Here is a 17,544-nt window from a genome sequence, read left to right on the forward strand (position 1 = left end):
GTTTTTAAAGAAATAATCAGGTATACTTAAAGCAAATTTTTAAAATCAATTTAACCCGATTAAGAACCGCGATTATTTGGTCTTATTACTTCTTCGTACGAAGAAAAGGAAGTACAGTACAGCCTTGCTATAACGCGGCTCGATATACGACGGATACGGATATAACGCGGATTATAACCTATCTCCCAAAAAATATCTGAAAAAATAAAATATTATGAAGAAATGCTAGTCAGCCTTCCACTGTGTTCGATATCGGTGTAAAATCCACCGTAAATCCTTTGAAATTGTTAACAATAAGCTTCTAATATAACATCTGTCAATTAGTCACGACCAATTTTAAAGACTTGGAATTTCCAAAAACATGATTCAATAAAACTAAACTATGATTCTAATACAGTAATAGGAGAAATTCTTACGATATACTGCACATGACTCATTTCCTCTAACAGCGATAAGATCATCAATGTGTTCCCTTTCTTCTTTCTTTTCTTTTTCCTGTTTAGCCTTCGGTAACTACCGTTAAGATAATTTTTCACAGGATGAATGAGGATGATATATAGGAGTGTAGATGAAGTGTAGTCTTGTACATTCTCAGTTCAACAATTCCTGAGATGTGTGGTTAATTGTAAACCCATCCACCAAAGCACACCGGTATCCTCGATCTAGTATTCAAATCCGTGTAAAAATAACTCGCTTTACTAGGACTTGAACGCTGGAACTCTCGACTTACAAATCAGATGATTTGGGAAGACGCGTTCAACACTAGACCAACCCGGTGAGTTATCAATGTGTTGCCTTTTTTCCCCCCTCTCATCTCCCCTGGGCCGGACCGACTTGCTGGTATAACGCCGCCCAGGGGAGTGTCTTTAGACTCTAATGGGCCTCCCCGCCTACCGGCTGTACGTCCGACATGGCAGTTCGGCCCACCGGTTCAGCTCTTTTTGAGAAGTCCTTATTTTAGTTGCCCAATTCTGACACCACGCCATACCTGATTAGCCGTGACGTGGTATCGGGTCTTTTCACTGATCATCCTTTTCCAGTGTTCCTATCTAAGAGCCCCCGGAGTCCCCAGCGGCTCATTGGAACCGACACACCTCGCCATGCCGGCCCTCCTCGCTGGGGCTGTCTATACTAATATCCTTGACTTCTCTCATCAACATATTTCTGTGCCAGAATCTGCCTAACATATCCTGCTACTGTGTTCCAGTTATGTTCACTGCTAGTCATAAATTGCACTATATTATCAGGTGTTAATCCGTTGATGTTCTGGTTATATCTCAAAACCTTCCACCTGTTACACATGAAAAAAGTGTGTTCCACATCGTCAAGTTGGTCACAATACATACAGGTTGCTTCATCCCTCCTGCCTATTTTATTTAAATAATAATTAAATACTCCGTATCCGCTGAAAAATTGTGTCAAGTAATGATCCATCTCACCGCATCCTCTTCTAACCCACTTTTCAGGGATGAGCCGCCTCGTCCATCGACCCACACCATCATTATTCCATTTTCCTTGCCACAAAGTATAGATTTCCTCTTTGGCCTCTTGTTCTGTTTTTCCTTTAGATCTCTTTACCCTGTATTTCGCGGTAAGATCGATCGGTGGCACCCCTGCAAGCACACAAAGTGCCTGGTAGGATACCGTTCTATAAGCGGCCACCACACCAAGTAGTATCCTCCTGTGTATTCTGACAAGTTTCTCCTTGTTACGTCCAATGTCTATCGCCTGATGCCAGACAGGTACCGCGTACATAAGTGAAGATATTATTGTTGATGCTGATTTGGAAGTCGAGAATTCCAGCGTTCCTTTTAACACGAATTTGAATACCAGATCGTGGATACCGGTTTGTTCTTTGGTAGTTGGGTTTCAATTAACCACAAATCTCAGGAATGGTTGAACTGAGACTGTACAATACTACAGTTCATTTACACTCATACATATCCCCTGAAGTATTATCTGAAAGGTAATTACCGGAGGCTAAACAGGAAAAAGAAGGTTAATTTATTAGATTTTATAGTATTTTTTCGTTCGTATTTGCCTAACATGTCGTCTAAACGAAAAACGTATTTTGTAACGGAAAAATGATAAATTATTGAAAAGGTTAAGGCAGGTTGTTCGAAAGTTTATCCCGGGAATTCGGTGTGACTGAAGGTACTACTATACGTGTTTTGGTGAAAGAAGAAGATAGATTGCATTTTTTTTATTGATTCGGTATGATGAAACAGTCGGACTTGATCGCAAAAAGGTTGATGTTACTGTTGTAGGTGAGTGTATGTACCTTTGGTTTTTACAAAAACGGAGCGAAGGAGTGCCACTATCAGGGCCAATACTTCAAGCTCGGGCACTAAATTCTCATGTACAAATTAACAATGGAGAAGAATTCAGTGCTTCTAGCGGTTTGTTATCGAGATGAAAAATCCGTCATGGCATAGACCAAGTAAATATCGAAGGAGAATCTCGTTCAGCAGATGCGACGGCAGCCGAACATTTTTCACAAATAATATTACAGTCAGTTATAGAAATGAATAACTTCAGTGACGAACAGTTGTATAATTGTGATGAAACTGCTTTGTATTACAAACTATTACCAAAAAAACCATTAGATGCGAAGCGGGCACCAAATATGTCTGGTATGAAAATGAACAAAGGAAGAGTAACTTTTCTTTTGTGTGCCAATAAGTCAGGAAATCATAAATTGAAGCCGTTGTTCATTGGGAAGTATGCCAACCCACGTAATGTTTGAAGGCATGATTGCCTTCAAACACGTCAATATAAATTCATTACCGGTTATTTTTAAAAATAGTAAAAATGCTTGGATGACGTGTATATTATTTTGACGTGGTTTAACGAAGAATTTGTCCCTTATGTTAAAAATTATTTACGAGTTCGAAAATCGGAAGAAAATGTTTTATTACTTCTTGACAATTGTCCTGCTCATCTGCCTACTGACTTGCTGAAATCTAAAGATGGAAAAATAATCGCAATGTTTTTACCCAAGAACACCAAATCTTTGATCCAATCATTAGACCGAGAAGTTATTCTGGCATTTAAAGCTTATTACCGACGAGAGCTACTGACCGCTATCGTTAACTCAGAATTACAAGTAACAGAATTTTTTAAAACTGTGTCATTAAAAAGTGTTGTATACAGTGCTGGAACACCATGGAGTAACGTTAATTCTATTAAAATTAAAAATTTTTGGTCGGTATTGTCACAGAATAATACAAAAGTCATTGAAACAGGAAATGTTCATATTTTTACTGACGAACACGCACTGGAATTGTTAAATTCAACCCGGCAAAAATTGTCTGTAGGTGATCTGAGTGAGGGGATTCAAGAAGACAATCACACCCGTGGCCCATTACATGACCGACGAAGAAATTGTAAATTCCCTTCTACAACCTAACAATAATTTATGGGAGGAAGAAAAGGGAAGGTGTTGCAGAAGTCGCTGTTACGGAGAGGTCTACACCCTGACTAAAAGACGTTCTGGAAAATATATATAGTGTAATAACAGGATGGAGCTCCAAAGTGATAGTGATGATCGTCATTTATTGCATTAACAAAGTGTAAAGTCATATATTATAAAGAAGAAACATACAACCGCGAAACGAAAAACAATTTCTTATTTTAAAAAATAATTTACTTTCGAAGAAAAAATAAACTGGATTTATCCAGTAAAAAAATAAATAAATACATCCGTGTGAGATTAATCCGAATCCTTGCAGGATTAATATATATACTTCTGGGTGTCCAAAGAATCAAAATAAATGTTGATATAGGATAGGGTCTCCTATTTTCCTCACTTAACTTGTTTCGAAGTAAATACACATTATATTGTATTGGCTTTTTCTATTAAGCCATTATTGATTTTTTGCCTAATTTTTAATTAATCCCCTTTGTGATTTAAAATTTACTTCTCGAAATAACGCGATTAACCTATGAATCGGGTGTCACGTAAGTCACCCGATAACCGCGTTGTAGCGGGAATACACTGTATTGTGATTGCGAAAAATTTCGGTTTTCAGATTTCAACGGAAATATCCATTTTAATCATTCCTGAATCCATTTCGACTAGTTTCGGCGTGACATCTGTACCTAAGTATCTCGCATAACTCAAAAACAATTAGCTGTAGGATGTTGAAAGTTTGGATTTAGGACTGTTGTAACATCCAGTTGTGCACCTCCCCTTTTGATTGCAATCGATTGAACCAAAAATGTTCAAAAAAGCCCAAATCCAAACAAATTTGCATTTTGGACTTTTTCTTAACTGTTGTAATAAGCCCTCATTGAGAACTTTTCAACAATATATCATAATGCTACTTATTTTCATTGGTTCCAGAGTTATAGCCCAATAAAATTTTAATTAATGAAATATTTAGATCTTACAAGGAGAGGGCACATCGGTTTTAATCTAACTATATCTTCTTTTTTTTAACTTTTTTTTTAATTTAGATATATTTATTTATTAATTAACCTGTGATTGTAAAAAAAAGTTTGACAATAAATAATAATTCAATAATAACAGTAAAAAATAAATATGAAAAAATGTCAAAAGTTATTAATGAAATAAAATTTTAGATACTTTTTATTTTTTTAAATGTGTATATGTAATTTAATAGGCGTACAAGGAAGTCATGTGATGTCCACATCATATTTTTTTAGAATACTTTTATCTATTATCATTATTATTATTTTTAGGAAAATATACCTTATTTAAAATAACTAACTTTTTTTCAGCAGTTTATGTATTTTCTAAAACCCATTTATATTTGGAAAGTATAAATTAACGGAAACCCATATTAATTTTTCTTTAAATGTACTGCAGGATTATTCAATGAAATTTATTTACGTAATTCATAAATTTATTATGACCAGAAGATATTAATAAAATACGTTGGAGGTCTAAAAAATCTGATGTGGACACCACATGACTTATTTTTACGCCTATTAAATTACATATACACGTTTTTTGCTGCACTTCATTTTAACTTATTTTATCTGAAAGTGAGATACGATCCTCCATTCTTTAATAAAGTGGACGGTTACACAATTGCTGAAATATATTTTTTTTTTAACAATAAATATTTATAAAGTTATTAATCCAACAATCTTACATGAAATATTAGGATAGAGTAAAAGTCCCTTTATTACTCGTATTACTAGATCAGTACTATTCGTATCTTCGTGTGTTACTGATTAACAACAGCTTCAGATTTCTTGAGTGTCGTATAAATAAAAGTTAATAATAGTTATTATATTCCGATTAGTGAACTCCTGTACACTAGTTACAAATGTTAATTTCAACCTTACGGTCTAAAATATCCAGTTTTTATTATTGGATTATTTGGTGAATAATTAAAAATGGAAAAGAAACTATCACACAGGAAAAAAGAAGATAACATGAAGAAATATATTTAAAAAACAAGAAGATGAATATGAAGAAGAAAAAATGTTAAGAACAAGGGAAGAACTAAAAAATTAAGAGAAGATTATAAATACAAAGAGGAAGAAAACGTTAAGACCAAGGAAATAATAAAAAGATTAAGAGAGGGTGAAGAGAGGGATGAATATAAAGAGAGAGAGAGAAAATTTGAAAACTAAAGAACCTGTATACAAATTATGATCAGAAGAATTATATCAAACCAACGAGCGATTAAGTGATTGGCAATAAAAAATAAATAATCAAAATTATCCACTCCGATTTACGGAGAAATTGTCCGATAATATCAGAGGAGTAATGTACTAAAAGATAGGAATTTTTTGCAATTTATTAAAGAACGGGCATGTATACCTCAGTGTATATGTTCTTGTGAGGGTCTATTTTTCAGTCTCTCTGTAGCTAGCTTTAATGTAGATAAAATTAAACAGAAATTCTAGAATAATTAAATAAAATTAAACTTGAAAATCCAAAAATAATCGATTCTAAATTATAATTTTCAATTAATATTAAATAATCAGATGTTTCACCAAATCTGTTACATATACGCATATGTACCAATGCTTATTAAATTACATATACATTTTTTAAAAGTACATAAAATTTTATTGCACTAATAACTTCTGATTTTTTAAAAATATTTTTTTGTTTTTTTATTATTGTTCAATAATTATTATTTATTGTAATTTTTTACAATCACGGGTTAATAATTATTAATAAATCGATATATTAAAATTAAAAAAAAAAGAAAAAGGAGATGAAGTCCGATTCGAACCGATGTATCTTCCCTTCTAAGATCCAAATATTTCATTAATTAAATTTTTATTTGGCTATAACTCTGGTACTAATGAAAATAAGTACCACTTATGTGATATATCGTTGAAAAGCTCTCAATGAGGGCTTATTATTGTAGTTAAGAAAAAATTCCAAAATGCAACTTTTTTGGGGATTTTGGGCTTTTTTGGACACTTTTGGATCAATCGATTGCAATCAAGAACATAACTAGTTACAACAGGACAACAGTCTTAAATCCAGAATTTCAATATCCTACGGCTAATTGTTTTTGAATTATGCGAGATACGTACATATGTCACGCCGAAAATAGATAAAATGGATTCAGGGATGGTCAAAATGGATATGAAAAACGAAATTTTTTGCGATCATAATACTTCCTTTACTTCATAGGAAGTAAAAAGGGTCATCTGTGAAATTCTCTCGTCATTGATACTTCGCTAAATATTGATACAAATGGTGATTAATATTGTTGAATTACTTCATTACAAGGATTATTGTCTATTTACAGATTCCATCGAATACTAATCGTTCCGGAAATTCGGCATTATTTTTCCAATTTGAAAACGTAATTTCAATTATTTCCACAACGAATAAGTTGGTGTAATTTTTTGAAAGGGCTGTTATACTTTTGTTATTCATAATCGTTCAAATTGGTTTTTGGCCGCCGACAATTAACCTATAATACAAGTAAAAATAAATTACAATTCGATTGTATGTATAACTTACGAGACCAAACATATTTCAAGGAAAACATAAATAACCCATCATTAATGCATAATTTCCAAATATTTCATCAGTAATGTTTTGCTTATTTGTCATTTGATGATAAAATAAATATATATTCGTAAATAGAATCATCCGCCTGGAACATGAGATAAGCATCATTATAAAGAAAAAATCATTTTTAAAAACGTTCATTTTTGAGCCTCAACGTGAATAATCTCAAGAAATTTTTGTCATACTCATCTAGGTCATGAACGATATTTCCACGAAATTATAACTGTTCCTTAGATAATAAATGTCATGGAGAAATAAATGTCTTTTTTAATATTTAAAGTTGAAAAAAGAACCCTTATTAATTCCGATTTTGTAATAATTAATTAATTCATAATTAGTGAATTTTTAAAACACTTGGTTTAATATATATTTTTAACCTTCATTTCTTTTGCATTTACTCGTATTTATATTATGGGTCCTTTGCTACTCCGCAGCATCAGTAAATAAATTAAATTTTAATTGATAATATTCTTTGTAGGCCATAAAATTTCTTTCCGAACAACATTAGATGTGCGTCAACCCTTAATTTTCACTCAAACGAATTCTGTATCTTAATTAGTTGCCTAGATATCTCGATTTGAATGCCATTGAGCAACAGAAAAGCTATATTTCCTTAAAACTCCTCTGATAATTGAGGGAGCGTATTCGGTGCATACTGGTTATCTGGCCTGATATAGAGTGTTTTAAGACCTCAACGAAGTCTGTAACTGAATTAGTTATTGCGTAATTGTAGAAATACTAGATTTTCTTTTTTAGTTTGTTTACCACATTTTTTAATATTTAGATTTGTAAATATTTTACATGTTTAAACTAAGTTTTAAATTTATTTTGAAATCTTACTTTTTAAATATTTTAGCACCATACATCCATTTATTCATAGATTTAATGTACATTATTATCGACTAGTAATTTATATTTTCCATTAATAATATTATCATTGTTTTTATTTATTTATTATTAACTAGCGGACCTGGCCATTCTTCGCTATTACCAGAATGTTTGTCACAGTTCAAACCTCACCAGTCTATAAATCATCAAAAAAAACCTATAAATAATTAATCTAAAACCTCTTTTATTAAATTTAATGTCGTTGTATATATCGAGAGATATCGTTTACGTCGATCGTTGTCTATGTCAATATCGACTTCCGTTAATCACATAATAACTTCCGTTATTATGTGATTAAATATTATGTTATTGCCGTCCTCCGTGGCGCGAATGGTAGCGTCTCGGCCTTTCGTCCGGAGGTCCCGGGTTCGAATCCCGGTCAGGCATGGCATTTTCACACACGCTACAAATCATTCATCTCATCTTCTGAAGCAATACCTAACGGTGGTCCCGGAGGTAAAAAAAAAAGATGTTATTAGATTATTATATTGTTGCGTGTTCGCGACTCGATCAGGATATTGAGAGATTGACGTTTGAAAATGTTTTTTTTTATTAATTTAAAAACATAAATAAAATAAAGCAAATCAATAATAACAATGACAATAAGAATAATAAACGACAATAATAATCATAATAATCGCAATAATAATAATCAGTGATTACAAACAAAACAGAATTTAAAATAATCGTCAGGATTTATCTACAGCAGTGATTGCCAAATTGTGCTCCGCGGCCTCTTCACAGGGGCCGTGAAATATTGTAAAAGCTTTATAATTAATTTAACCAAGACATTTATAATAATTAATTTAATGTTAATAAAGCAAAACAAAAAAAGAATTAATAATAATGAAGATACACGAGTTTTATTTCTTTTTCTCTCTTACTTACGAGTAGTCATACTTTTACTTAAGGTAGGTTGCCAAGGAAACATTTTAATTGAAAAAGGGCGCCGTGACTCGGAAAAATTTGGGAACCACTGATCTGCAAGATATATAATAGACAAAAAAAAAATAGAGATACACATAAAACAAAAAAATAATTTTTTTATTCTGATCGGTATATATAATAAATCATATATATATATATATATATATAACAATACATTATATAATCATTTCAGAAATGGGTAGGTATGCCGCACTACGAATAATAACAAAAGGAACTGGTCAAAATTGTCCTGGATCTGTCAAAGGAAAAAGTGATAAAACCCTCAGAGCAGCATCACGAAATAAAATAGTTATTATTAAATAAAAAATGGATGTCATTAAAGTCCACAAAAATACTCGTAATTTGTGGACTTATATTTTTGTGGACTATATTTTCATGAAATAATATTAAAATAAATATGTGAAGATTATTTAAATAAATAGCATTCGTAAGGCATTATTTGTAAATTAACGGTAAATATTTACGTTCAAATTAAAAGGAAACGTAGAAAAACATTCTATTCGTTTAATTATATTTAATTAGTATTATTTAAAAACTTATTGACAAAGTAGTAGTATTTCTGTAGAAAATATCGTTTAATTATTATTTTTTTAAATAACTCGGTGAGAAAATCTTTTAAATAGTTGGGTAATACATAAAAAATAGTAACGGATAAGACCCTTTCTCGTAAGACTAATATTTTATTGAGTTAAACGAAAACAGTTCTGTTATCTGATTTAAAAGAAGTTAATGCTGTTATTATTACCTTGTTTGAGAATAGGTGATTATTATTTTTAGGAAAGATTTCAATTCATAAATATGAACGCATGAATAAATTAAAATCTTTAATTTATCAGTTTACATAATTCATACTTAATGGAAGCCAACCAATAATCTGATAGTAATTTGAAAACTCGTTCTAGCTGTGTTTTGACATTAAATGTATATTTTGAATTTTATATTTAACTAGCCGTGGGGATCTTCTCCCTGAACCCGCTTGGGTTCATTAAACTCATGCTTGTGAGAATAAAGGTGATAAATATTAATTAAAGCCTGTTCAGAACTATCAGCGTATTGTAATCTCTTCAGAGCTACAATTCGACAAACACCCACTAGGAGGAAATCATAATTCGTTTCGCATTTTTTTTTTTTTTTAATTCTATGTCTTTTACTCAAGTAACCGGAAGCAGGTGCAGCAAGTCGCGTCGCACATACAGTAACAGTGGCAGTAGCTGTGTTAATTGAACCGCCTCACCGTACGCCGTCGCACCCCTTAAAAAATCTAAAAATGGTTTTTAGATATTTATCTGATAAGTATTTTCAAGCTCAATTCGAGTAATTATCTCCTTTATTATAGTCGGAAATGGGGAAAAAGGTTTTTACCTTTCTTTACCATCAAGGTCAAATTTCAGAAAATCTAGGAATTAATTTTTAGATTTTCACATGACTATTACATACAGACACGCGCGCGCGCCAAAAAAATCAAGTATCTTGTTACCCGGAAAAAATAATAAATTTAATTATTACGCCACTTAACCCTTTAAACTCGGAATTTCATTAAATCCTTTCTTAGCGTGCACTTACACCGTAAGACGAACGTTTATACAAATTTTCATAATTTTATCTTCTGTAGTTTTTGCTGGGCGTTGAGTCGGTCAGGACACTACTTGTTTTATAAGTACATATATAAATACAAAATATCTAATTAGGTTGAAATTATCCTGTCCCACGATATTTGTCTTTTCAAATTGGAGGTTGCAATGTAAATATTAAAAATTTGAACGTTATGATTCTCGTAAGAAAGGGTTTCCGAACTCATTTTTTACTGGATTTTGTTAAACGAAATATATCGATCTTAGCTTTATTAAAGTAAAAATTAAAAACTGGATGCAATATTTAACTTATCCGTTCGGGGCGACATGTTAAATCGTCGAATGAATAAGTTTCGAATGTTAGATAAATAAAATTCATTTGACGATACGGTAGTGTGTCGATTTGAATTAATTAATTGCTTGAGTTTCCACTTGGAAAATGAAGAGATCATAGCCTATCCTAACATTTAAAATTTAAGGACGGATAATAGATGTCTCATCATCCGAACCCTGCTTAAACGAAACCCGGTTTATTGAAAATGTAGTTTAACAACTTTAAACATAGGAGAAAACGTACTTATAAACGTAATTCACACGATTAGCATGATACAAATTCATATTCTTACTAAATACAGCCAATTTATGAAAAAAAAAGATTAATTCGTAGATATTGGAGAGGCTTTTACTGCAGGACGTTCTACTTTACTGCGCTGTAGGTTATATATGCAAACAGGATGTTCTTTGCTATTAAAGAATACAGGAATATTATCGCCGATAATATTATATATTATTATCGTCGAGAACGGGATGATTCATTTTTTAATGACAGCTGTGTTAAGTGATTATAAATCATTCTGCTAATTTTAATTTTTCAGTCCGTTCCGGTTATATGTAGGCTATTGAAATAAATGTATCATGCCCGTCTACTTACATATATTAATTATATATATATATATATATATATATATATATATATATATATATATATATATATATATATATATATATATAATTAATTAGCAAAATGAATTAGTCATTAAAGTCAGCTGTGAATATATATATAATCTGATTATTCTTAGATGTGAAATAAACAAACTGCGAGTGTGGTAGTGCGTGTATACAGCACACTATGTACGCGCCGAGCTGTTGTAACTACCGGATGATTAAAAACAGAACATCGTTGTTTATCACCGACTTCAAAATAACAGCATAAATTCTCTTATTCCATACTGGATAGTTTTAATTTTCTTTTAATTGTAGTTTTGTTTCATTACTTTTTTGGTACGCGTGACTGGATGTGTAAATTCGGTTATAGTGAGATTTATTTACTGTGCGATTATTACTGATTATTGTGAGATTTGATAGTGTGATTAGCCTGTACTTGTGTGTATTCGAATAATTTATGGCTGATAATTCAGGAACATATTTTAATAAGCACAGAAAAGTGAAACATTTGCGAAGTGGTGAAAAAAAAAATAGTTTTGGATGTATTCAATCAACTGCTGGAGAAAAATCCCTAAGTTGTTTAAAAAGGAAGTACTGAAACTTCTGAATTAACTGGTGTATAGGTTAATTAGTAGTATTAATAGATTGCGGACTTAAATAAATAGGAAAGGAAAGGTAGAAGAAACTTCTAAAAATAGAAAATGTTGAAAACCTGTGCTAGGAAAATGGGATGAATTTGACAAAAATGTAATAAGATTGAACGTACTAATTTCTTTTTTCAAAATGAAATACTAACCTTAAAAAAATTGCTGGCTGTGATAAACTATGACAACAGTTTACCAAAGATTGGATGCACTAGTTTAGATAAAACACTGTTGTCGATGGATTTTAAATTTATTAAAAGAAATAAAAAAAGTGTAATTGTTGATCGATAAGGAATCATAAATTGGCGGCGTAATTATTTAAAAAATATAGCTAATTAAAGAGAAACGAATAGAAATATATTTTATCTGGGTGAGACGTGGTTAAATGAAGGCCACACCACTTCAAGAATTGGGTGTGATACGAAAGTTACATCGGTAAAAACAGCATTTCTGGTGTTATAATTAAGCAGGGGCCTGCAACCTCCAAAAAATAAAGGAAAGCGATTAATTGTGGTACATATTGGCAATGAAAATAGATTTTTAGAAGGGGTATAACCCATTTTTGAATCCAAAAAATTCGGAGACTACCACGATGACATGAAAAGAGATATTTTTAGGAAATGGTTCGTAAAAGTATTGTCGTTATTGACCTAAAATTAGTATTGTTGTAATGGAAAATGCTCCGTTTCATAGTGTAAAACTGGAAAATATTCCAAACAGTTCATGGAGGAAACAAGAAATTTTCTTTATGGCTGCAATAAAAAATACCCATTTTGGAGAAAACATTTTAAAAGCAGAACTCCTTGAACATGTAAAACACAATCGTGACAAATTTAATAAATTTTTAATCGATAATTTGGCTGAAACGAAAGGTCATACGGTGTTAAGGTTAAACTTATCACTGAAACCTTAATCCGATTGTGTAGGCGAGAAGCCAAGTAAAAGACTTTGTTACCCGAAATAATAATACATATAAAATGAAAGAACTTAAAATCCTGCTTGAAAAAGGCGTGAAAGAGGTATCAACTTGTAAGTGGAAACTGCGTGAAGCAAGTTACAGAAGAAGAAAAGAAGATTTGGGCCTTTGATAGTTTTCTCGATGTTGTAGTTGATGAATTAATAATTAATGTTAGAGATGATTCGTCGTCAACGCCAACTTCTGGGAGTGATGAAATCGGATATAACGTAGGGAATCCAGAGTTTGTCGGACACTGACAGAGATTAAAGTAAGCAATTTTCTTAACGTTTCGAACTGGTAAAGTTTTGTTCAGCTTATATATTATACCTATTTAAATTATTTTTAATATTGTGATAGTTATTGTTTGGGATATTATTTTTTCGTAGGTTTTATTATATTAAAAATTTTGTGAGGAATTAAAAAGTTATAAGTTTACTATAAAATTAAGTATAAATTAAATATATAATTAAATAAATTATAATAATAATATTTAAATAAATTGTGTAAAGTGAGTATAAAATTTTGTGAGGAATTACAAAAATTTTAAGTTTAATATGTATTATTTTTAGGAATACTGTTCCACAGCTCTGTGTCGTCTGCAGCGTGTTTATGCGATCTCCTTCTTAGAATGAACAGTGAGTACACATATAGATTTTTTTTCAATGATTGACATTACATATTTTAATCGGTTTCTATTTAACTCGGATTGATTTTGTGTCGCTCTTTAATCCATTATATATGTACTTTGCTTTATGACTTTATTTTTAGGTAGATTTCATAAGAAAACTACCTATTGTAATTCATACCAGGATTCGATATCGAAAATTTAGACATATCTTCGCATTTCACATCCTCCAGACCCCAAAACCACCGGCAGCTCAAAAGTTTATACGAGTATATACATTTATATACAGAATGATTCAATGAAACGGGAAATTTTGAAAGTTGTGTTGGTAGCCGTGGGCGATTGGTACCACTTGATAAGTGGCGCCAGCCCTTTCTAACCTAACCTACCATTTAGTTGTCATGGACATGTATATATATTTTACTTTTTTGTGAACGCGATAACTGCCGTAATTTTCCGCCAATCACTTTCAAATTAATACATAAAATATAATGACCCAAAATCTCGGTCGAATTCGTTAATGGGCAAAATCGGATAATAGGGGTGGAAATGGGGGAGCTTTATCGAAAAAACAAAATATCGCTATAACCTTTTTATTAAGTAAAATATCGAATTCGTTTAAGATTCCTACTATTCTTTGCCTAAATCTTATGTAAGTAAGTTTTTTGATATTACCAACCATTGGCCTAGGGGCTGGAAAAAATGGGGTTTCGAAGACAAAAAAATCATACTTCCCTTAATAGGCACAGTTTTGAATCGGTTTAAAGTGATCGTTAGTCCTCTAAACATTACCTAAAACTTTTATGTTAAACAATTTTTGATATGACCAACCCTTACGGCAAGGGATGACCATAGTTTTGCTGGAATTGTAAGATGGGGCTTGTCGTATGCTAGACATGTGAAACTTTTTTTCACATGCAGCCATTGACGTATTGAGTAGATTTGAAGTTTTTCTTTACTTTAAGGTGGAGATATTTTTTATCCCCTAGCACCATTGAAATCTACCTCCGCCTTGCAGTGTGCCGAAAGAGACTTTTTTTGTACCAGAATACTACTATATTTGGAATTATTTTAATTAAACTTGAAAGAGTTGTTTTAACAACTAAAAAAAAATTGTTGGCTGCAAGAAGGTTAATGATGATGATAATATAATACACAAGGTTGCTGTAGATTTTGGTGTCGGTATTTCAGTGGTTTCAGATAGGATTAAAAGTAATAAAAACTTGAACAGTGTATATTAAAATAGCCCACAGAGAAACTATCACTGTTTTAATCTGATGCATTTTAATTAAACGATAGCAGCTGCTAAGTGACATATTGTGTGATTACATAGCCTTTGGTTATTTATTACATTCGCCTTTGCATTTGCACTGCAAAAAGTTAAAAAGAAAATTTTTGTGTGTTTTGTAAAAATCCTTTATGCGCAATATTTTCTGAATGGTCTGATTATTCATAGGTATTTTTTTAGGTTAATTTAAAAAAAAAATAAATTAACCTTTTTTTGTTTAGTACTACTTAGCATTCGTTATCCAAAATCGATATGCTCCGTTACTTCGGATGGTGAGAATTTACAGCAATTAAAATCCTCACAAATGTAATATCTTTGGCAAAACTTTTATCCTGTGTTTAATCCTGCAGTTGAAACCCATTTCAATTAGATAATGCATAGTTTAGACAGAAGAAAGTTTCAACTTCGTATTTTGAAACTAAGTTAGACAATTTTATCAAACATGGCCCGTTGGTATGAATATATAATTAATAATTGAAAAAGCCTCTTACAAAAAATTTTTTTATATGCGTTTAAGCACTTTCGGAATAGAATTCCATCATCAGGGACTTAAAAATGTATATTATATTCTTAATAAAACTAATAACTTCGTTGCCATATGTAAAGTTCGTAAAATATAACAGTGTGGTCATATGTTTAAAATTATGTCGACTTAACGTCCTGTCATTATGAATGTCTCCACCGTTATCTATAATGAGAGGATGTTAAGTCGATACAATTTTATACACATAACGACCACTGTTATATTTTACATACTTTACATAAACAACTTTACATATGACAATGAAATTTTAGTTTTATTAAGAATGTAATATACATTTTTAAGTTCCTGATGATGAAATTTTATTCCGAAAGCGTTTGAACGCATATAAAAAAACTGTTGGTTAGTGGGTTAGACAAATTCGTAGAACTTCTATTTTTAAGTGAATTTCCCTTGTTCATCGTCTTACGATTAATCTTATTTCTTAATAACGCCTCTTTATATAAAAGTTTTTTTTTTTTAAATCAAGTCAATACATGTTTTATTTATAGCAACTTCAGGCTGCTGGGATATTGCTTCTTTATCATTTAATATTGAATGAAAGCACCTGTTTCCATCATAATATCACCTTATTTTTTTTTTTTTTTTGTTTAACCTCCGGGACTACCGTTAGGTATTGCTTGAGAGGATGAGATGAATGATTTGTAGCGTGTGTGAAGATGCCATGCCTGACCGGGATTCGAATCCGGGACCTCCGAATGAAAGGCTGAGACGCTACCACTCGCGCCACGGAGGCCGGCGATATCACCTTATTTAGCGAAAATAATAATGTAAAAAATTAAATCAATGTTAATTACTAATTAATTAAATTTATGGAAATAAAATTTTAATGGAGGAGTGATTTTATTTTATTTTTAGCTGTATATATAAATTTTTCAAAAATGTTTTCGAAAATATTTACACCAAAGGAAGATAGAGGAACAAAAAACATGTATTTCAATTTTAAAAGGTACAGGTTGATTTTTTTCTAAATTTTAGAATTATTTATAAATTCAATGTAGGTAAAAAATCTGCTTTCATAAAATTTTCTCTAAAATGCTTTTGAAGAAAGTCGAAATTGATTTTTTCGCGATATCCGCCATTCCCTTGATGAATTTTCAGAAAAGATTAATATGATCAATGGCCCATATATACAAATATTGAAGAATATCGGTTTGATAAATCCTGAGATATAAGATCAAAAGTAGTGCGACACACATACGCACTCACATACATAAGTTTTTTGTCTAGATGAACTAGTTGGACCCTAAAACGTAAAAATTTGGAAAAACATATAATAAACTTTTGACAGGATCACCATACTTGGTGACTGTTGTCAAATTATCGGTAAGAGCGTCAAGAGTTACAGTCTTTTTTAGCTGTGCACTGTAGACATCTGTTGATTCAAAAATACTGTTAAATGATACTAGAACATAAAACTTTTAATTCTGGATGAGCTATGTTTCTTAAAAACAATTTCAAGCCAGTAACAAAATTGTAGGTTATACATAATACGAATGAGTTTGTATTTTCTTAATTTTGTTTTTATTTAACTGTGGTTTTTATTAAACAACCCTTTAATATAACTATTCTTGCTATATTTGCTGGAATATTTATCTATAACTTTTTGCTTTCGATTTGACTGATCATTGTGGAATTTTTGTTATTTTTTATTTCCGTTTTGCTTATGTGTATAAAATAAATATTTATATATTTTTTATTGCTGATAGAGTAATCTATATAAGGTTTTTAATTTCCCGTTTATATAGCAGTTGTAGCTGTATAGAAGGGAAAGTATGGTGATCGGTCAAAATTGGGCACATCTCGTTTCCACCGAATAATAACGAATTGACCTCTAAGGACCCCTGAAAACCGAAAAATAGCATCGATATTTCCCCGACAAAATGTGTGTACGTATGTATGTATTTTGTCGTGAAAATCACCTTATATCTCCAGAACTACATGGCCAATTTTCACCAAACTTGGGTATAATATTTCTACAGTAGGGGGATGGATGCTATTAAATTTTCAATTTAAAAGGTCAGGGAGTGGGGATACAGGGGAAAATCGAAATCGTCTACAGCATTTTGCATAATTAAAATATTATTAATTAATATTTATAATAATATTATATTTCTTGAT

General features: G+C 31.3%; 1 long non-coding RNA gene across 1 annotated transcript in view; it reads left to right on the forward strand.

The window, feature by feature from the left end:
- LOC142328603 (uncharacterized) overlaps window positions 1-16,252 on the forward strand; it is a 142,239-nt gene extending 125,987 nt beyond the window's left edge. Inside the window, exons 5-6 of the long non-coding RNA XR_012757314.1 lie at window positions 13,539-13,604; window positions 16,037-16,252. This is a non-coding gene — a long non-coding RNA (uncharacterized LOC142328603). The remainder of the gene's footprint in view (window positions 1-13,538; window positions 13,605-16,036) is intronic.
- The last annotated feature ends 1,292 nt before the right edge of the window (window positions 16,253-17,544 follow it).

This window comes from Lycorma delicatula, chromosome 8 (genome assembly GCF_047948215.1).
Source record: "Lycorma delicatula isolate Av1 chromosome 8, ASM4794821v1, whole genome shotgun sequence".
Lineage (NCBI taxonomy): Eukaryota > Metazoa > Arthropoda > Insecta > Hemiptera > Fulgoridae > Lycorma > Lycorma delicatula.